Source organism: Puma concolor, chromosome C2 (assembly GCF_028749965.1).
Source record: "Puma concolor isolate L17-30 chromosome C2, mPumCon1.1.hap2, whole genome shotgun sequence".
Classification (NCBI taxonomy): domain Eukaryota; kingdom Metazoa; phylum Chordata; class Mammalia; order Carnivora; family Felidae; genus Puma; species Puma concolor.
In genome coordinates, this window is record NC_141675.1 from 74,359,347 (window position 1) to 74,379,981 (window position 20,635).

Below are 20,635 nucleotides of genomic sequence, written 5' to 3' on the forward strand. Positions count from 1 at the left end.
GCTATTTTTTACTAGTATCATTAGAATGTGGTCAAAAACCTGAGTGGTACATATGGAGTGAGAACAGGAAGATAACCACTCCCAGTCCGGGAGCACAAGGAAACTTACAGGAGGGTTGGGGTGCCAGGAACCCGAGCCTTGAAGATCCAGACAGGATCACAAGGAATGGCCTTAACAATGCCTGGTGTGTGGGCTCTGGGACCAGCAACAAGTTCATTTGGATTGGTGTGATAGAGACAACTGTCCAAAGGGTCCAGTTTGTCAAGGACTGGCTCATAAGGGGTTTGTCCTTTCAAAACCAGTTCTGAGATATGAGACCTCCAGCAGTCATTTGTCCAAAGGTTTGGTTGTAAATACTATCACTGTGATACACCTGTTGTCAAAAAGCCAGGGCACATCGGAGGCACACTTTCCTTCTTGCCAGTGACTTTGACTATGTGCGCATTCCTCAGCCAAGGGATGTTAGAAGTAACTGCTCCATCTGGAAGCATTTGCCTTTGATAATTTTAATACTGCAAACATGAGGGGGAGGTTGCCCTTGGGATCCTTTAGTGCCTTTAAGCTTCATATAAAAATATAGGGTCATAAACCCATGAGGTCCAGGAAGCCAAAGACAGCTTAAGACTGAGATACACATTATGAGATGATGGATGTTAACCAAACTTATTTTGGTAATCATTTCATAGTACACATAAGTCAAGTCATTGTGCTGCACAAAGTGCTGTATGCTAGTTATAGCTCAACAGAACCAGAAAGAAATGTTTTTAGATAAAAACTTGAGATATGTAGAAAGGTGAGTTGTGAACAGAAGGATTGGTCACAGTATCAGGTGGAGTGTAACAGGTGAAGTCAGGAAGTCTCTGTCATTTATTAATGGGGAGACTCTGGGGCAAGTCACCTCACCTTCCAGGGCCTCAGTTGCCTACAGAAAATTAGAGTGTCATCCTGATCATTAGCAGAAATAAATTTTTTACTTTAAGTCTTTCTTAGGCAGCAGCAAAAGCCCTTTTGAAACCGATAAATCCACTCCAGAAGAGCAAGGCATACGTGATATAAATGCAGAGCAGCTCCGGCTGGTGGGTTCAGGGCCCTGCCAAGGCCTCAGGGTTCTCTCTTGCAGACTGGGGGCAGCAAAGGACACCTGGGTTTCTGTGCCGATGGACTGCAGGATCACTGAGATTCCTCATACTTCCAGCGTGCTACAAACCTCCCATAGCTTAAATTTATGTGGCAGTGTATGTGTGTGTGTGTGTGGGGGGGGGGGGGGGGGGGGGTTGGGGGTTTTAACTGAACTGAAAAGTTTTGTAGAAAATAAACTCATAAAAAGCTTCTCTTGTAGCAGATTGCATATTTACGTATGCAATGGTTTTCATTCACAAGACATATTTTGTTTTATTAACGATGCCAGAGCTCCAACACCAAGTGCCCTGATAAGAAGGGCTTTGAAAAACTGCATCTTATTGCAACTTAGAGATATGCTTATTCATATGGGAAGTTGTCTTTGTTAGGAATGATACCCAAGTGTATGCAGTGAAACTCTTGCCTGGCATTGAAATAGAGGTGAGGAAACTTAAAGGAAGAGATTTTTTCTTTGCAGCAGAAGAGGCTTCCCGTGGAGTTGGTTGATGCTTGTCTATTGATTATTTGCCAAGCAAGAGTAGCATGGTGGTACAGAAGGGTAAATGCTCTATCCTGGAGAAGTCTGGGCATAAAGGAGAGTGGCTAAAAGACACGGTCATCTTAAGCATTCAAAAGTTTCCTAGTCCACTCCTGCCTCTGTTGGAACAGTCAACACTCGGCTGGAGAAAATGATGCCTTAAAGCTTGGACGTTATGTAGCTCCTGGCACTGTTATCCCCTGGCAGCAAAGCATCTGTGGAGAAATCAGATAGTGTACCTATAGTGTCTCTAATGCGACAAAAACTTGGACTGTACGATAAGCAGGATGATTATGTACACACCTGAGGATTAATGCATCATAGAGAGAAATCATATCCGATACTCAGTCACCAACTGCTGTCATAGAATACCCGTGGTCAGTTGGCATGCTCCATCTCAGAGGAGCAGCTGTATAGATCAGAGGATTCCTATGACCTTCCTGAGCCACTCAAACACCTTTGCAGCTGGGAAGCCTCTGTGGCTAGCAAAGGGGTGTCACGTTCTCCTCTGTGCCTCCCGCCTCATTCCCATCATGTATTCAACGAGTAGGTTTCCTCCTAGAAGATTTTATCTTTAGAAAGTTCCAGGTTTATCAATAATTCCTCGAGAGTTATGCTTGAAATTCTATGCTAATTTCAAATTCTATACTAATATTGAATTACTATGCTAATTTTTTCATGCATCTAAATGCACATTATTATACACATTATAAAAGGAAAGCAAAGAAACAAGTCCTACCAAACATAAAAGCCAATAATAGCGAGCTGAAGTCTGTGTGTTGGCTCTCCCAGAAGGGATAGCTGTATAGCTGTATTATTCCTACTGTGTAAGGATATTTTAATTCAAACCTTAACACTATGAAAAGTCCCTCTGTAGTCTTCCTGTAGGAAGTAATAAATGGTATTTTTATTATTGTCATTTTTAGTCTCTATTTGTTAACTGATTGATCCTGTTGATGATTGTGTCTGAACCATGAACTCATTAAATACAAATTACTTATCTGAAATTCTCTAGAAGAGTTACCTTGTCTAGGACTGGGTATTAGTTGTCCATACCAAGAGCACACACAAGAAGTGGCCCACAGTCAACCAGCTAATGATACATTGACTTTCTGTAAATGGGAACCCATTATAAATGAATTCATTATAAATTTTAAACAAATAATAAATTATTATAACAAATAGTTTAAGATGCTCCTGAGGCATGATTAAGCCTTTTTGGAGGCAATTCCAATACAACTCGGTTCAGACCAATTCCTAAAACACATGGGATTAATATTAAATAAACACACTGGCAAAGTGATAGGAGTTAAGTCACTTTCTAGACTTGCTAGCTTAATGCTAATGTGGACAAAGCTTAAATGGCTAATTCTACCTAGAAAGGAAGGTTTGAAGAGCTATCGCCTCTCTATTCTTTTTGACCCCTTTGCTAGTTAGGGTGTTTTTCTTAGCTTGAGTGGAAAAAAAAAATACCCCCAAAAGATTGCTAGGTATTTCTTTCCTTCGGTTTACTGTTTCAGCCAAAGTATAAGACCTTACTTAGATGACTAGCAATTAAGGAATTTTTGTGGTTTATTTCCTGATCTAACTGCTTACTTCTGAAGAAAGCAATTCTGACAAGTTTGTGTTAACCTGGATCTGACCAAAACTGTAGATCCAACAACATTTTTGAAAGATTTAGTAGAAGAGTTGGCCTGGAATTTTAACAGTAACATCCTTCTTAATGTTGCTCTTCCTTGATCACATGGACTTTATTTTCTCTCCTTAGATACTGATTTTGTAGAAAATGTATTTCCTGTGCATTAACTTAATATTTTAATAACATTGGAGACCTGCAGCTGAACTAGAAGTCAGGTGACTAGTAAATCAATGATGGTAATTCTACTTACAATAGTATTTTGAGTTAATAAAACCCTTCACTTATAAAGATCTCAATACTGTTTTTATAAATTTGATTCATTGTTTTGTTAGCACTAACTGCATATGGACTTAACTTTTAATTATTTTTCAAAGCATTATTATAAGGAAGAAAAAAAAAAAACGTTTTAAAATCCACTTTCCAGGGCCTCCTGGGTGGTTCAGTCAGTTGAGTCTCAGATTGCTGATTTCGGCTCAGGTCATGATCTCACAAACCATGAGATAGAGCCCTGTGTCAAGCTCTGTACTGACAGCATGGAGCCTGCTTGGGATTCTGAATCTCTCTCCCTCCCCTGTTCTCTCACTCTCAAAATACATAAATATTAAAATAAAATCCATTTTCGAGGAGGAGAAACCCAGAGGTGTCACATTCAGTGTCAAGATTCAGAACTACATCTTTCTGATTGTTGGTTATGATGGATAGTTGTAGTGTCAACTGAGGCATGCATCAGCAGCTTGAGAATACCCCAAGGATCAGACACTTTCACGTCTCTGTTTGCTGATAGACACATTGACTTCATCCTAGGATGCTTCGCTAACAATTGCAAGATGGCTGCTGGCAACTCCTATAGTTGTTTGCTGCCTGGTTGACACAGCAGATGAGCATGGCCATTTTTGCTTCAGTATTCCCTGCAGAGATTCTGAGGTCACCCTTACTAGACTGGCTTAATCACAGTTTAGGGAGCCTCACGTACTATGTCCACTGGTTATGAGACTGCAAGGTGCTCATTGGCCTTGTTAGAGTCACAGGCTCTATGTCTGTGGTCCCAAGGCAGAGTTAGCAGCATCCAGAGCACATGGTCTAAGACTGGGGGAAGAAGATCCCCTGGAGCAAATGTCCATGAGATTGATTACCACTTTACACAGCCACACTTTGAGAAACACTGTGGAAGGTGAAGGGGGGTGGGTGTGGAGAGGTGGTAAGAGAGTGAAGGTGCTGGGGGCTCTTGAGCAGGAATGTGGCAGAGTCAAAACGGCAATCTAGGCATTTGAGAATTATGATGATAATGATAATATCTTATATAACTAGTGCTTTGTATTTTCTAACGTGCTTTCACTTACCTGATTCAGGTCTCAATTTTTGATATACTTTCTTTTTACCGTATTATCATTTACAATAGAAGTTATTGCTCCATCAGCTTCATCAAAGAAGACTACTCATTTCAAAGGTCCCTAATTCGCTCACAGAATATTTCTTGAATTCCTGCTATGTGCCAGGCATCACATTAGATGTAATACATTTTTTTGAATTTATTAAGAGGTAATAACAAACAAGCCACTATGTTGAGTCATTAGTTACATGAAAGCACAGGGTGGCAAATCACTAATCTAGTCTAGAAAGAGAGGAGCTGTCAAGGAAGATTCTCAGAGTAGATGATATCTCAACGAAAATCTCCAAGACAAGTAGGAGTAAGCCAGATGGAAGGATGGAAGGCCAAGAGTGGAGAGAGAGTAAAACCTCCCAAAAGAGGGAACAACATGTGCAAAGTTCCTGGGGTGAGAGCATGGTGTGTAGAAAAACTGCATCCGGTTGAATATGGCTGGAACACCAAGAAGTGGGTGCTTCAGTTGCGGAGATGAAGGAGGCTGGAGAGATTGGTTATGGACACAGTGTGGGGTGTCTTGAATGCTTTGAGATTTACCCAAGGGAATGCAGGGACATGGAAAGCTTTTAGAAAGGTCAGTCAGCATATAGAATGGAAAATGGATGGGAGCAGGAGGGTGGGGGGAAAGAAATGGGACAGGAAGACCACCATGACTGTTTTAGTCACTGAGGAGTGAGGTGATGATGGTCTGACGTAAGCTGGTATTAGAGGAAGGAAAATAAGTATTTTGACTTGTGTGATATTAAAATGGCAAACGCACAAAACATTATTTCACCTCAAGAAATAATAAGTGGTCAGATTCAGAACTTTTCTCTCCTCATTCAAGTTTCTCTTAAAACAAATCCCATGGGACCTCCTTCATTCAGCAAGCATTAATTGAGCACCTGGTGTAAGCAGATTATAGCAAATATTCTACCACTGTTCAGATGTGGGCATTTTTGTCAGCTTAAGTTGTTTAAAATATGTACATTTGCAGCTTTTAGATATATCACAAAGTCAGTTTCTGTCCTGTTTTACTTCATTTCAGATTGTTCTGAATTCATATTATTTTGAGTGCAAGAGAAAATGTTTCCAAAGGGAGCTGCGGGATAACTTGTTTTTTAGCAACTTTTCCTAAGCTAAAAAAATCTTGTTCATTTTTCTGATAGTATCTGGGAAAGAAAGATAAAGAAGTGTATCCAGAAGATCACTTTATCACTTTGTAAAACTGTGCAAAATCACTACAGAAATCACTCCCAATGCATTTTGTGGGGCTTGCTCGAATTTCAAAATTAGGACAATTCTGTATTCCAACAGATGCAAATGAGGAAAGGTATTTAGCTCCTTCAGGGAATAAAAGGATTTAGGCAAACATGCAGGATGTGTTTACCAATTAATTCAGCTAAATTTTGATGATGTCCGATGCTTAAAAACATTCTATTTACTTACAGAATTAAAAGTCTCTACACTTCTTCATTATCAGCAGTCTGGTATATTCCTCACCCACGTATCAAGCTCCCCTAGTAATCTCTAAGCTGTTGCAATGCTTTACAACTTGGGCTGATAAAGGCAATTCTAATTTAGTGCTCACGTTAATTATCAGTAATATTAAATGAATATATTGGAGCTATTTACATGTGTCATTCATAGTTGCTGTATTCTAAAGAAAATGATTATAATTGTTCTTGCTAGTTATCATATTTCATGCTTCTACAGTGAAGTTCTTCTTTCTCTCTCTCTCTTTCGTTCTTTCTTTGTTTTTGTTTGGGGGGGGGGATATCTTAATGAGGAAAAAGGCTTACAATATTTTGAAATGTTCACAAAGCACCAAATAGCACTTTCTAATTCATTAGTCATAATTTGTTGGACAATTCCTTTGTGTTATTTTATTTATTTCTGAGCTCATGTAAACCAGATTAAAAAAGAAAAATGGGGCAGTCAGTCAATCTTCTTTAACTGATAACTGGCAAAGAGATTAGAATACAGAACAAAAAACAGAACACCTCTGAGATTTCAAAAAGTTTACATTTCTCTGCATTTTGTTCTTAATTTCATTATAAATTAAAATATGAAACATGAAGCATAACTTTTGTTCCCTAAATATTACCCAATTAGAATCCTGACTCATAGTAAACCTGAGGATAACTTGTTTTGATAGTACCTTTCCCCTAAGCCAAAGCATTTCACTCTACCTATATTGAACAAAAACTTATAATTTCTAATATGTAATTACCTGCCTGCTACAGATGGTTGGTTAAATTTCAAAGTTGATTCAATATTCTGAACTTTGCTATGACAATAAAAGTTGCAGGATGTTCACTTGAATTGACTTACATAGAATAAAATCTGTTATTTAGTGCAATTGGGGGAACGAGGTATTTTCAAAAAATGGATTGTTTCCAAATAGCTGAAGTTCAAATCTTTAAATTGTTTTTCACCCTGAGCACTCCTATTTATCATTCAAGGCTCAACTCAACATTGCCTTTTCTGGAAAGCTTTCCCTAATCTCTCTGCCAGCCACAGTCAGAGTTTATGCTCCCTTTTTTGTGACCGCACACCATTTTGTATTGTAAGCATCTGTTTTACTCAACTGTCCTTATCAGCCTCCTTTCTCCTCCCCCTCCATTAACTGTAAACTCAGTGTGAGTTGAGACTGTCCTGCTCATCTTTGTATTTCCAATGCCTCACACCATGTCTCATGTATAGCCGGTAGATTCTTACCATGAGATGGAAGCCATTTGTGAATAGACCATACATTTCCTTACCTTCTTAAACAGAGTTTATAATGAATAATAATCGTAAAATTTTTAATTACTTAGACTTGTCACCACAGGCCCAAAATGTTTGTAAACCCTGCAAATATGTGTCTGTCAGTCTCACAGTACACGGCTGAGCTGCCTCGGGTCTGTGTGCCCTCTACGAGCTCCTGGGATGAGATGGGCTCTTGGTGCCAGATCTCTAGAGTTATCGAAGAATCCTGTGGGGTCCGTTGAGGTAACTCCTAACAGCAGGGTGTCTGCTCCTCAATGCTTTAATTGACCTTCATCTCTGTGTTATGTCGGTCTCAGCCTCTTGATAGTGATGCTATGGCTAGAAATGTCAGAGGCACTTGCCAGACCTGTATTTCTGGTAGTGAGCCCCCACAGACATGTGCCTCACAGGCCCTTGTGGTTGCAGGATGCATTTCAGTAAAAACCATGAAGGAACTTTGAGGAATGAGATTTATTATTCACAAGTCCTGGAAGGTATAAGACACACCCAAGGATTGCACAGTGAAGTCTGGGGTAGAGAAAGAGAGAAAGCTTGGACCCAGGGCTCTGCCTTTAGCAGGGCCCCGAGGTAGCAGTCTCAGGTTTCACAGGTACACTCTATTGGCTAGTTTGTTTATCTATCTATCTATCCATCCATCCATCTATCCATCTATCTATCTATCTATCTATCTATCATCATCTATCTATCATCAATTTTTATTTGAGAGAGAGCACATGCACATGCACAAGCAAGGGAAGAGAGAGAGAGAAAGAGAGAGAGAGAATCTTAAGCAGGCTCCAGCCCTGCACTGAGCCGTGCTCAGTCTCACCATCCTGGGATCATGACTTGAGCCAAAATCAAGAGTCTGATGCTCAACTGACTGAGCCACCCAGGGGCTCTCTATTGGCTAGTTTAAAGCATAAGAGTGGGACTTAGGGCACAGGAAGGGGAAGTGGGGTCACTTGGGTGGTCAGTTCTGTAGGTCACCCAGGGCTTTCTGAAGGAGGGAACTTCATGGGTGGGGGCAGGCCCATTCCTTAGATGGTTGTTTTGCTAGTAGCTTTATCATACAGCTAGCTGTATGTTTATTCAAGATGGATGTCATTTGAGTTGGATGCAATTAAAAGCTTAATGCCAGGTACTTATACTACACTCTGCTACTTCCGATGGTCCCTTTGTTTCTCTTTTCTCTTCTTTTTAGTTGAAGCAATTGTTGGCTCTTGAGCCAAATGTCCTGGTTTTCAGAGCAATCACCATCCTTTCCTCACAATGTGGAAGCCAACACTCCCATTCCATCTTATGGCATCTTTCTGGTTAGTTTCATTAATGTTTGTTTTTCGAATTTTCAATTACTCGTTTACCTTTTCTTCTCTCCTGATAGAGAAAGCCTAATTAAAAAACAAACAAACAGACAAGAAAACCAAAGAAACAATCAAAACTCCAGACTCATTTTCATTCTGAATGTTTAAGCTGAATGTTTAATGTTTACAGAAATCTGTTTTCTAGAAGATAGAGGTGTGACTACAACTGATTCCCATCTCAAATGATTCCTTACAATTTAATTTGTATCTAGCAGAAAAATAAATGTAATTCTGCTTGGCATATGCAAGTAGAATATTCTATAGGTATCAAATTCATTTCAAGTAATTCTATAAACTTTTTGCTTGGATGAGTTCTTTGTCCATTTCCTTTAAATTCTTTCAAGACTCTCAATGGTCTTTATTTTTGTAACTCATAACTCTTACATCAGAACATGTTTTAGATAGTTAACCCAAATATTTCTTAGAGTGATTTTGCCTTTTCTTTACTGCATGATTCTCAGTGAAAACACAGATTCTTCATTTAGTACCAATCTAGTGCAGCCCTTTAAAAACTTAATGACTCCTCTAGCCTATAATTGTTAGAGCCAAAAAACTCATTAGTTTTTAGCATTTACTTTTAGGACTTACATACAAGTCTGCTAATTTTTCCCCTTAATTGTCCCACCTTTCTTAAAATAAGATCCTTAGATCACTTGCATCAGAATCAGACTTACTCAATAGTATTTACTGTAAAGGAAAAGTACCTCAAAATCGCACTCCACATACTCATTTATACAGTATCTCACTTTGTATAAAAATAGAAGTAACAACAACAAGGTGAGTATTCCACTGATAACTAAATCCAGATTGTAGTCTACTGTGAGCCCCTAACCACCACCCCCTTTATCTATTCAAAGCCAGCTTGTTTTATTTTAATTTGTGTTGAAAAGGCCCCATAGAGGTCAAGTAATCTCTGTCAGTTCCTTTTGAGGAATTCTCCCCCTTTTCTAATCTCAGTTTTGATTCTCCTTTCTATCCATACTCTCTCTGGTTAGCTGCACCCAGTCTCATGGCTTTCAATGACATCTATAAGCTAATGGCTTCCAAATTTATAACTCTGGCCTAAACTTCCTCCTGGACTCAGGACCATATATTTAATTATCTACTTGTCATCTAATGGGCATCTCACATTTAACATGACTAAAGTTTAATTTTCGATTCCCATCTCAATATCCGGAGCCCATATTTTTCAAGTCTTCCCCATTCCAATGAATGGCATTACCTTCATTCATTTTCTCAGCCAAAAACCTAGGAGTCATTTCAGATTATTCTCTCTCTCTGGTCCCTTGCATCCAGTCTTTAGCAAGCCCTGTTCGTACAATATCCAACATACATTCTGAATCTGACACTTCTTGCCCCCTTCATGAGTACCATGATGGTCTAAAGCCACTATTATCCTTTGGCTAGTTGTACAACAGCCTCACCACTGTTCTCGTGACTTTCACTCTTACTCTCTACCCAGTGGCAGAATCACCTTTTAGCTTTAGTCAGATTGCATTGCTCCACTGCTCCAAACTCTCCTTGGGCTTCCCACTGTACTTAAAACAAAACCTAAAGTCCCTGCCATGGCCCGCAAGGCCTCTCTCCCATCTCATCTCCTGCTACTCTATCCTAACATGTTCCTATGTCAGGGTCTTTGCAGTCGCTATTTCTTCTGTCTGGAATGCCCCTGCTCCACAGATCCACCCAAATTCCTCCATCACTTTTCAAGTCTCTGCCCACCTATCACCCTATTCAGGGTGGGGGTGGGGGCTTTTCTGTCTAAACTGCCACCCTCCCATCACTCTTCATTGCCTTACCCTGCTTGACTTTCCTTCAAGACATGTATACTACGTGTCATTATATTACATACTTACTTTTTACGTGTCTGTTGTCTGTTTTATTTCTGTCTGTGTGACTCTACTGTATGCACTCCTTGCTCACAGCTGTTCAGGGCCTACAGCAGGACCAGCACATAATATCTGTCGAATGTATGAATGTAATCCAGCTCCCTTCTTCCTATAATAATTCAGATAAACTATGGCTGAGAGTTTGAAAGAAACCATTTTGAAAATGTTCTATGATCTAAAATAACAATGAGATGACTCAGCATTGGCCGATCGTTAAAATAGCATGTTAACCTTTCCTTTCCTTTCTTGTTTCAAAGTATTTCCTTAAGTCTGATCAGCTTTGTTCTCTTATTGAGATTCCTCTCTTTATATCAGCTGAGTCTCTTAGGCCCTCTGCCAATCTAACCCAAATCGAAATTATAGCACAGTCATAACTGTTTTTATTCTTTGATCTGGCATGTGAATCTGGATATAAGTTATCCACAGCATTTCCTCTAACAAATTTCTTGATCTTGTTTCCTAATTTTATAAGTTACATGTATTTTGGACATGTATAGTCATATTTTTACTCCCGAAGTAGCAAAGACATATGTTAAATTGGTATTAGGGATATTAAAAGCTCTTTTTTCTTAGTTTGGCATTATTAGCCATGCTTATGTAGGTAGTTGAATAATTATGCCCAGAATTTAGTATATGCATTAACTATGATAGAGTTCACCAGGAAATGTAAAAATAGAATAAAATACAACACTTTACTTGCAGATTGGAGGTGAGGTGATTGGTATGTTAATTAAAGGTGACCTCAGCACTCTTAATATTAACCTCCTGATTTTCTCCAGTGTTTCAGGTAGAAAAAAAAATTATTCTTCAATATTCCTAAGAATGAGATTGGATAAAGGACACAAATGAAGTCCAGACCAAGTACAAAAACATGAGCTCCTTCTTCTGGCTGCTCAACTAATGCAGACTTAGTCTGGGGATGAGATAACTATCTCAGCAGCCATTCCATCGCTCAGACTTCAAATTATAGTAATTATGACAATTTGTGCCAATAGCCATGAGGTGGGATTTTTGATGTGGTTAAAAATAACATCTGTAAAACCCAATAAAAATTACATTTTGCTAATTTTCTGATAAGATACTGTTTTAACTATACTGTGTCTTCTGCTGCTGCCAGTTTTCAATTAGAGCATTCCTTTAAAAAAATTTTTTTTAACCCATTTTGTCTCCTGGATCCAGTGCCATCCTCAGCAATGCATTTGTTTTAATGCTGTTAATTAATTGTTTTGTGTGCATTTTCCCTTTCAAACTGATACTAATCTTTGAGACTTTATTAACTGGCTGATTGCTAAATCTTGATACAAAAGGACCAAGCACAGGACCCAGTTTGTTCTTTCTGGCTTAGACAATGGAGTTCCCCTAGAGGCCTGCTCAGCCAAGTCAGTGCCAATGATGCAGTGAATAATGGGCCTACTAAGACAGGTTGGGTCTGCGGTTCTGTCCACCTCAGAAATTGCTGGCCTACCCAAGAAACATAGTCATTGGTGATAGCTCACAAGCAGTTCCCCTCAAATGCATTGTAACAGTGCCTTGTGAGTCTTCCTGTGCTGGGTTTCCTTAAACCCTTTTCCTCTTGGTCAGCTTCTGATGAACCAATTACATATTTTCTCATCTTCATACTGCATAGATATAAATCCGAGGTTCAGAGAGCTCAAGTGGCCTGTCCAAGCTCGCCCACTTGGAAATGAATACTAAAGGCAGGGCTAGCACAGGGTCCTTTAGATTCTTCTTCCACTGGTCTTTCAATCAAATTGTGTCTTTTCTAAGCTATATAAATGTGTGTGGGTAGGACCCACCACTGGTTCTTCAGAAATCATTCCCCTTTATCTTTGCCCTTGTGTCTACTCCTTCTAAACAAGCCAATGAAACTCTTCCTTGATCCAGCACCTCCTCCAGCCGCCACCTCAGCTCTTCCCTTCCCTTTTCTTTCCTTTCTTTTCCTTCACGTCTATACTTTTTTTTTTTAATTTTTAAAAAAAAATTTTTATGTTTATTTATTTTTGAGACAGAGAGAGACAGAGCATGAACGGGGGAGGGTCAGAGAGAGAGGGAGACACAGAATCTGAAACAGGCTCCAGGCTCTGAGCTGTCAGCACAGAGCCTGAGCTGTCAGCACAGAGCCCAATGCGGGGCTCGAACTCACGGACTGCGAGATCATGACCTGAGCCGAAGTCAGTTGCCCAACCGACTGAGCCACCCAGGCGCCCCACATCTATACTTTTAAAAAGGATCAACTACTCTCGTTGACTCCATGTTCTCGCAATCACTGGACAGCATACTGCTATTCAATTGAGACTAGTAGGTGACAACATTTCTCAATTCCAATCTTTCTTCTCTACTTGTACCTTAATTGCTCCATTTCTGGTTCTTATCATCTCTCTTCTGATCAAGCGGGAATTGGGTAAGATGGGAAATGGGAGTTTATTCATTCACCCATTTATCAACTTCTGAGGTCATTAAAGTTAGCAAGAGAAACACAGATCCTGTCCTCACTGAGCTTACAATTATCTTGGGTCTGTCCTGAGATGAATGACTAAGCTTCCTTCTCATTTTCTTTGATTTTCTGTCTTTCTGCCTCAAGTTGTGTATATAATCCTCTCACTCAAAAAGAAAACTTCATTTTACTATAAAGACCATAGGTCAATAATTATATTCTCTTATATCAACTTCTGAAATATATCAGCTAAAATAATAGCCTAGTTAGGTATCGAAACTTAAGTCATATTCTCTAGCAAAATTTTTGACCTCCAAGATTGGTGAACATGTATGTGTATATGTGCACACATGTGCATGGTCAGAGTTTACATGTACTATTTCATGTGATAACTTCTCTAGTTGCTATTTATATATGAAGACATTTTCTTTGTCATTTCTGACTACTTTCAAACACTCAAGGGTGTCTTTTTAAATATCAATATTCAGGTTTTACCTTTTCATTCACTTTCTCCTACTTGCAATAGGTAATCTCTTGCTGACTGGGAAAAACCTAGATTTTAATACATTGCATTATCATCTAATTCTTCAGCAATCATTTTCTGTTAACTAATCCATACCCTTTGTTACTTTAAACTTTATCATTGGCAACAGATAAACACTTCCAGTTTATTTTAGTTTAAGTCCAAAATACAAATAGTATCTTTGGAGTGACTCAACATTTTGTTATTGTTTCATTTATGTTTTTGCTCACTCTACTTAGAGCTTGAAGATTCAGATATGCTGAGAAATTAGCCTTTCCTGAAGGTTTGAATGGCTTGTTAGGGAACCTGGCTCTGTCTGTGCCTGGCAGATAAATGAATATAGCTTGAACAGTCCTGATAATTTTAGGAACCACTAGAGCCCTAAAGGATCCTTCCATATCAATCTTAAAGATACCGAGAAAGAAATAGCCATCTTCCGTTCTTATCTCACTGACCTGCCACACTGAGATTTGATTTCTGGAGGAAGAATGAACATGAGCCATTGTTTTTCAATCTCAGTCAATCCAGGGCTCACCTGAAATCTTTTGAGAGTAGAGTTTAGGGAACAAAAGGCGACAGTGAAGAACAGTGGGAAGAGAGTGCTTAGAGATTCGTTCCCCAAAATTTGCCCAGGGGATCAAGACTTAAGGGCAAGTAGGCCACGGAAATATGAGGACAGGGGCCAAGTGTGCTTTGTTTTCTGTCACATCCTTTCACTTGATGAACATTTACCAGGGAGAGGGGTTTCAGTGCTTTGTGTTGCAAAGTCAGTGGGAGGTGAAAATGAGGACAATCGTGATCTGTTCTTTAATGATATTTGTTTGAGTAGGAATGAAATGATGGCTAGAGAAGCTGTGGAATCAGAGGAGGTATTTGTTTTTGGTGGGAGGGGGGTGGTTGAAAGCATCTTACACATGTTTCTGAGAGTAGCAAAGAAGTAGAGGAGAGGCTGAAGATAAGGAGAAAATGGTGATAGATCAAGACCCAAGAGGAGCAATGTAGGATGTGCTCACACACTCTCTTCCACGCACCTTAACAAACATATGCGTCTCTTTCCCGTATGGTATAAGAGTATTAGACTTTGGAATCTTTTGACTCTCATAGGAAAGTCTTTTCTCTTGCTTTTATTTCTTAAGACATCCTGGTGTAAAATTCCTAATTCTGGAAAAATGAAGGAAAAGGGAAAGAGAATTCCACCAAAGCACCAAACAGAAGAAATAAAGGTAGATGCACATATATATTAATTATATATGAATACATAATATATATATAAATTATACATATGAATTACATAGAAATTTATAAAATATATATCTATTAATATGAGTATCTCTAGGCAGAGATATATACTGAAATATTATATTATGCCTGTATTTTGTTTAAAATAATCTAGGTTGGGAGAGACCAGAAGGGGCATAGATGAAACAAGATTGATCATAAGAACCCTCCACTATTGTATATATTTTAAATTTTATCTAATGAAACATTTTTTATAAAGCAAAAGTCAAATGTCCATTATTCACTCACTCCTTGAGATTTATTTTGAAGATACCATATTTTCCTGAAGAAAGTAAAGTGTATTTGCTTGTAAGACCTTGGCTAGTCTATAATGATAGTTCATTGGGTGTTTTGATATCTTTGGTAAAAACTGCACCAGGGGACTTAAAACATTCTCAATCCCTTTAATTTCATGATCTGATAGAAAACAGGTAAGTTAACTGTTTTTTTTTTAATTTTTTTTTTAACATTCATTCATTTTAACATTATTCATTTTAATGGAGAGAGACAGGGCCTGAGCAAGGGAGCAGCAAAGTGAGAGAGAGAGAGAGAGAGAAAGAAAGAGAGAGAAAGAGAGAGAGAGAGAAAGAGAGAGAGAGAGAGAGAGAGAGAGAGAGAGAGAGACAGACAGACAGAATCCAAAGCAGCTTCCAGGCTCTGAGCTGTCAGCACAGAGTTTGACACAGGACTTGAACCCACGAACCATGAGATCATGACCTGAGCCAAAGTCAGACGCTCAACTGACTGAGCCACCCAGGCACCCCGATTAATTGCTTTAATTGTTTAATTATTAGTAACATTGAATATCTGTCATATGCTTATTGGCTATCTGTATTTCTCCTGCAGTTGGCTTTCTATTTTTTGCCAATCATACTAGTTTCCTGTGGCTGCTCTACCAAATGACCACAAACCTGGTGGCTTAAAACAACTCAGAAAGGTATTTTCTCACAGTTCTATAGGCCAGAAGTTAAAATCAGTATCACTGGACAGAAGTCAAGGTGTCAGCATGGAGACTTGCAGGGTGAATGTGTTCCTTATCTCTTCCAGCTTCCAATGGCTGCAGTACTCCTTGGCTTGTGGCTGTTATCACTTCAGTCTTCAAGGTCGACATCTCCAAATCTCTCTCTGCTCTGTGTTCACACCATATTCTCCTGTCTATAAAATTCTTCTGCCTCTTTCTTATAAGAATATATCTTATCAAATTTAGGGTCTACCCAGATATCTATGATAATCTTCCTATTTCAAGATCCTTAATCATACTCTCTGAGAGCACGTCGCCCCTCCCCCCCAAAGTAATAGTTGCGGATATCTTTGGGTGGCTAGTTTTCAGACTACCACAAAGTTTTACATTGTCTTTTTTAAAAAAGTTTTTTTTTTTTAAATTTTAGACTAATTTTAAGTTTAGAGAAACATTGCAATGACAGTACAGTGTTCCCATACATCTTTACCCCAGCTTCCCTAGGATGGTTTTTAAAATGTTTTCTTTCTTAAAAATTTGTTTTTGCATTAGGTGCTAATAAGACTGGGTACAGTGTTTGTTTTTAGAACAAAATATGTTGAAAAAAGCCTATGTGGTACTTTTTATTTGTTTCAAATGAGATCCTCATTATTCATATCCTACTTTTCCAAAGAAGGAGGGAGAAGACCATGATTCTGGCTAACAAATGAATTGATTAATACAAGCATGGATCCACACAGTTCCACTTAGAGTAATAATTGGGAAGAGTCATGATTGTCAATTATGAGTAAGATTTATAGTAATTTTAATAGGGTATACCCCAAATTTATTTTTTTACCTTAATAATAAATTTCCATAAATATTTTGTTTCATATATATCCAAGAACAGCTTCAGATATTTCAAGATTTCTTTTTATTAGAAGAGGAAATGAAAAATAAAAGTTCATTTTGTGAGTCAGTGAACAGTGAGAAAAAAGAACATCTTAAGTGTCCCATTCACTGGGCCGATGCTAGTCAATTAAATTATACATTGAACAGTACATTGAACAGAGTGAATTAAGTATATATTGTTTATTGGGAATTATCCAGTGTGATCTGATCTAAACTCTAAACAACGTTAGTACATCTAGGGAGGTTAGCTAAGTCCGTATAAATTTCATTCAATGGAAGCCATTTGAAGGTGTGGGCAAATGAGCCACTGCTTTCATTTTCCTTTTCATTTGATTTCTGAGACCAGATGTTTGTCATGATACATATTTGGCCATGGAGATCTGGGGATCAGATCTTTGATCTCATTTGATAGGATCACATAAACAGAAGGCAAAATTCTACCTGAAGACTGGGATTTAGTGATGATGATATTTTTAGCTTCTTTATGACCATTTAGTTGATACTGTGGAGAATCAAGCTGATGCTCTTATTGTAGGTAGCAAAACACCCCATTTTCATTGGGACATCTGGAGAGAGATATTGGCTCCATTGCATTTTACCTGATATACAGAAGACTAATGAGAGAAGCAAACATTTTATTAAAGTTTGAGATCTCAGGGCTCCTCAGGCCACCACCGTCTTCAGATATTGTTTTCTTGATGGCTTTGGGCCAATTACTTAGCCTCTTTACCTCAGCTTCTCAATTGGTAAAATGGGAACTGTTATAGTGTGATTAATTTATCTCCTAAGGGGGTTGTTTATATTAATTAACTGCTGTTAAGAGCTTTGAAGATGAAAAGTGCTAACTGCTTATGCCATGATTAGCCATGGAAGAGTGGAATATGATAACTGCTTCACTAGATAAATGACTAAACCTGATACACACAAACTGTGAAATCTGTGGGAGGAGTTAAGACCCAGGGCAATGAGACAGCTGATGAACCAACCTCATCAGGGAATATATTAGTTACACTTGAGCCTTGGTTTAAACGGTTTAAACCCACTTCTGAAATATATGTTTAAAATGTCATAACAGAGGCACCACAGTTTGCTTTCTGAGTGCCTGTTACTGATATTTCTTTCCTGGATATATTTTCCCCACAAACCCAACTAAATCTACCCTCACTCATATTCTAAAGAGTATCGATTATTTTCAAATACCCTTTACTTCTGCACTTACATACAACCCCAGACAACATGCAAATTCTATGGTTGACAAGGTAGAACATTCTGCCTTTTATTTGTATTGTTCAAACTAATGCAAACATGTTAGTGGAACATAAACTGCCATTCCTTTGAGCCAATGAATATTTAAGGATATTAATTTACTTCCTTTAATAGTCTTTAAGAAATTTTAAAAATAAACATATGGAACAAAGGAATAAGATGTCACTGTAAGCTTGAGCTCTGGCTGAGGACTGTGTGTTTTGCCATTGACCGTATCATTACCTACCTAGTTATGAGGTCATACCTCTGCACAGTTCATTAGAATTTATCTTTGATTTTATGGCAAACCGTAAGTGCAAAGCCAAGATACTTTGGTCAACATTTATTGCATTGGTATATTTATCTCAAAGGCGTATGTTAAAAAAAAAAACAAAACAAAAAACCAACAACAACAACAAAAAACTAAAGGGACAGGGTCTCTCCAAAGTTCTTGGCATTAGGATTCTTGGTAATACTCTAAAATGATATTTCATTTGGGATAGCATTTTGGGAACCTCCTCTAGCATTCTCATGATTCACAGATAATATGTAATCCCATTTTGTTTTAGGACAACTTATAAACTTTAATTAATTAAAAAAATTATTTCCTTGCTTATTTATGGATATGCCACATTATTTTAAAGGGGGATTTAAAAGCAGTCTCCTTTGTTAGGGGAAACACCTTTTCTATATTATAGTTTGATCTTTAAAGCTTGTATCTGGAGTAGGATATGGGAAAGTGCAAACTCAAGTAATTCTCATTTTAAAAACAACCACTAGAATCCTTAATATTCATGTCCAAGGGGTGTCACAGTGTAGTGGAAAGAACACCAAATTTTGAGTCAGAAAACCAAATTTTACATCCTTGCCCCAGCACTTCCTCAGCAGTGCAATTTTGACAAATCATTTACTTTCAGTATTTCTATCTATGAACTGGAAATAGTACCTTTGTCATAGATTTACTCTATGGCCGGAATGACCCATGTTTATGAGAGAGTACCTGATATCTGGTAGGGACTAGGTAACGTTTTACTTATCCTCTTTGGCCCGTTAGAATCCAGTAGAGAATCTTGCCAAAGAGCCATTATAGACTTTTATCTAAAAGCTCACGTTTGCATCATTTCTGTTTCTGAGAATAGTTTATTCTTGAAAAATTTCCACAACTATAATGTGGCTGGAGCTTTCTTATGCTGAGTCATAAGATTCATATTAAAAGCTAATTTGCTTTTAAAGAATTTAATCTTAAGAAAAAAAAAAAAAAAACCCAGATGTATCCCAAATGATTCTTCAAGTGAGAAATCAAGGATGTGAAATCTCACAGGGTATTTTGTTATTATTAAAAGAAAACAGATACGTTTTCAGAATGGTCTGTTAAAGATTTGACTACGCAATTTGGGTTTAACAATTTAAATTGTTACAACTTTATGTGTCCCCAAATTCACCATTTTCAGGCTCCAGCTACTATTTCAATAAATAAAACATCAGTCCCTTAGGACAAATGACAAGGAAATCCTCATATAACCTTAAACGGAAGTAGAAGGGAACGGGGAAGTGCTTAAACCTAACAGAGGAAGAAGTCTTTTCGGAATACAAGCCCAAATAAATATTTGAACAGGAATGGTATCTTCATGCGTGGTGAAAAATAGTCCTTTTCAGGCTGTACAGTTTGGCAGGCTGGCATGTTGACTTTATCACCTCGGGATCTCTGGGGTTTCAGACACCTTCCCGCAGGCGTCATCACGAGCATGCGCACACCCCTGCCCAGGGGCCTGAGGCTGCAGGCTGGGGCCTGTGAGCCGCTCCCAGGAACATCCCCGGGGCCCAGCCCTCCAGTGCCAGGGCGAAGTTCTTTATCCCTCCTTCGACACGACCAACGCCATCGAATGCCATTTTAGTTGCGTCTACTTCATATCTCTGGAATTCAGAACTCTGGTATAATAGGTAGAAGTGACAACCTTTCTATCCCGGGATGAGTTCTGCTTCTCTCATTTCACTTTTACGATAAAACTCCACACATTTGGATTGAGAGGGAAGGCAAGAAGCAGTTAAAATTTTTGAGAGTTTGGATGGCAGACTATACTAAAAGGAAGCATAGAGCCTAGCAGCCTGGTAAGTAAGGATCTTTAACAAGTTCGGTTTCTTTATGTAATGCAGGGGGCAGGTTCAAATGCCGTTTTGGAGGTAACTTAATATAAAGTGTGGAGACTGCCCAGGTTGTTCTTTTTATTGGTTGGCATTTAAGAAGAAGGTGGGTTCAAGAGATTATTTCTGAGGGTAGAAACTCTGCTTGACGGACAGTATTGAGATGCCCACCAGGAGTGGTCCCAACCCCATGACCTGATGTGACAAATGCCCAAAAGTTAGTTGGAAAATTTTATTATACTCTGCTAGGAAATAAAAATGCCAGAAATAAAGTACCGTCCAAATGAAAACCATCAGTTGTTTATAAGTATTTTTAGGTATTTGCTGTGTTTTCAGAAAATAGTTTTGTTTGCTTTTTGAAAGTCATTCCATGATGAAAATGGTTATGTCACATGTTCTTAGCTCAACATCCATTCACTATTAAAGCTTAATATTTCTAATTATTATGACTATTATTTTTAAATAACATAACAAATCATTGTGTATCATTAGTACTTTGATCTC

General features: G+C 38.4%; 1 long non-coding RNA gene across 1 annotated transcript; it reads right to left on the reverse strand.

Moving 5' to 3' along the window:
• Window positions 1–8,354: 8,354 nt before the first annotated feature.
• LOC147577322 (uncharacterized) lies at window positions 8,355–19,829 on the reverse strand. The gene is made up of 3 exons (XR_015255801.1): window positions 19,711–19,829; window positions 10,628–10,765; window positions 8,355–8,798 (listed from the first exon to the last, which is right to left on the reverse strand). It is a non-coding gene; the product is annotated as an uncharacterized LOC147577322 (long non-coding RNA).
• Between the last annotated feature and the right edge of the window lie 806 nt (window positions 19,830–20,635).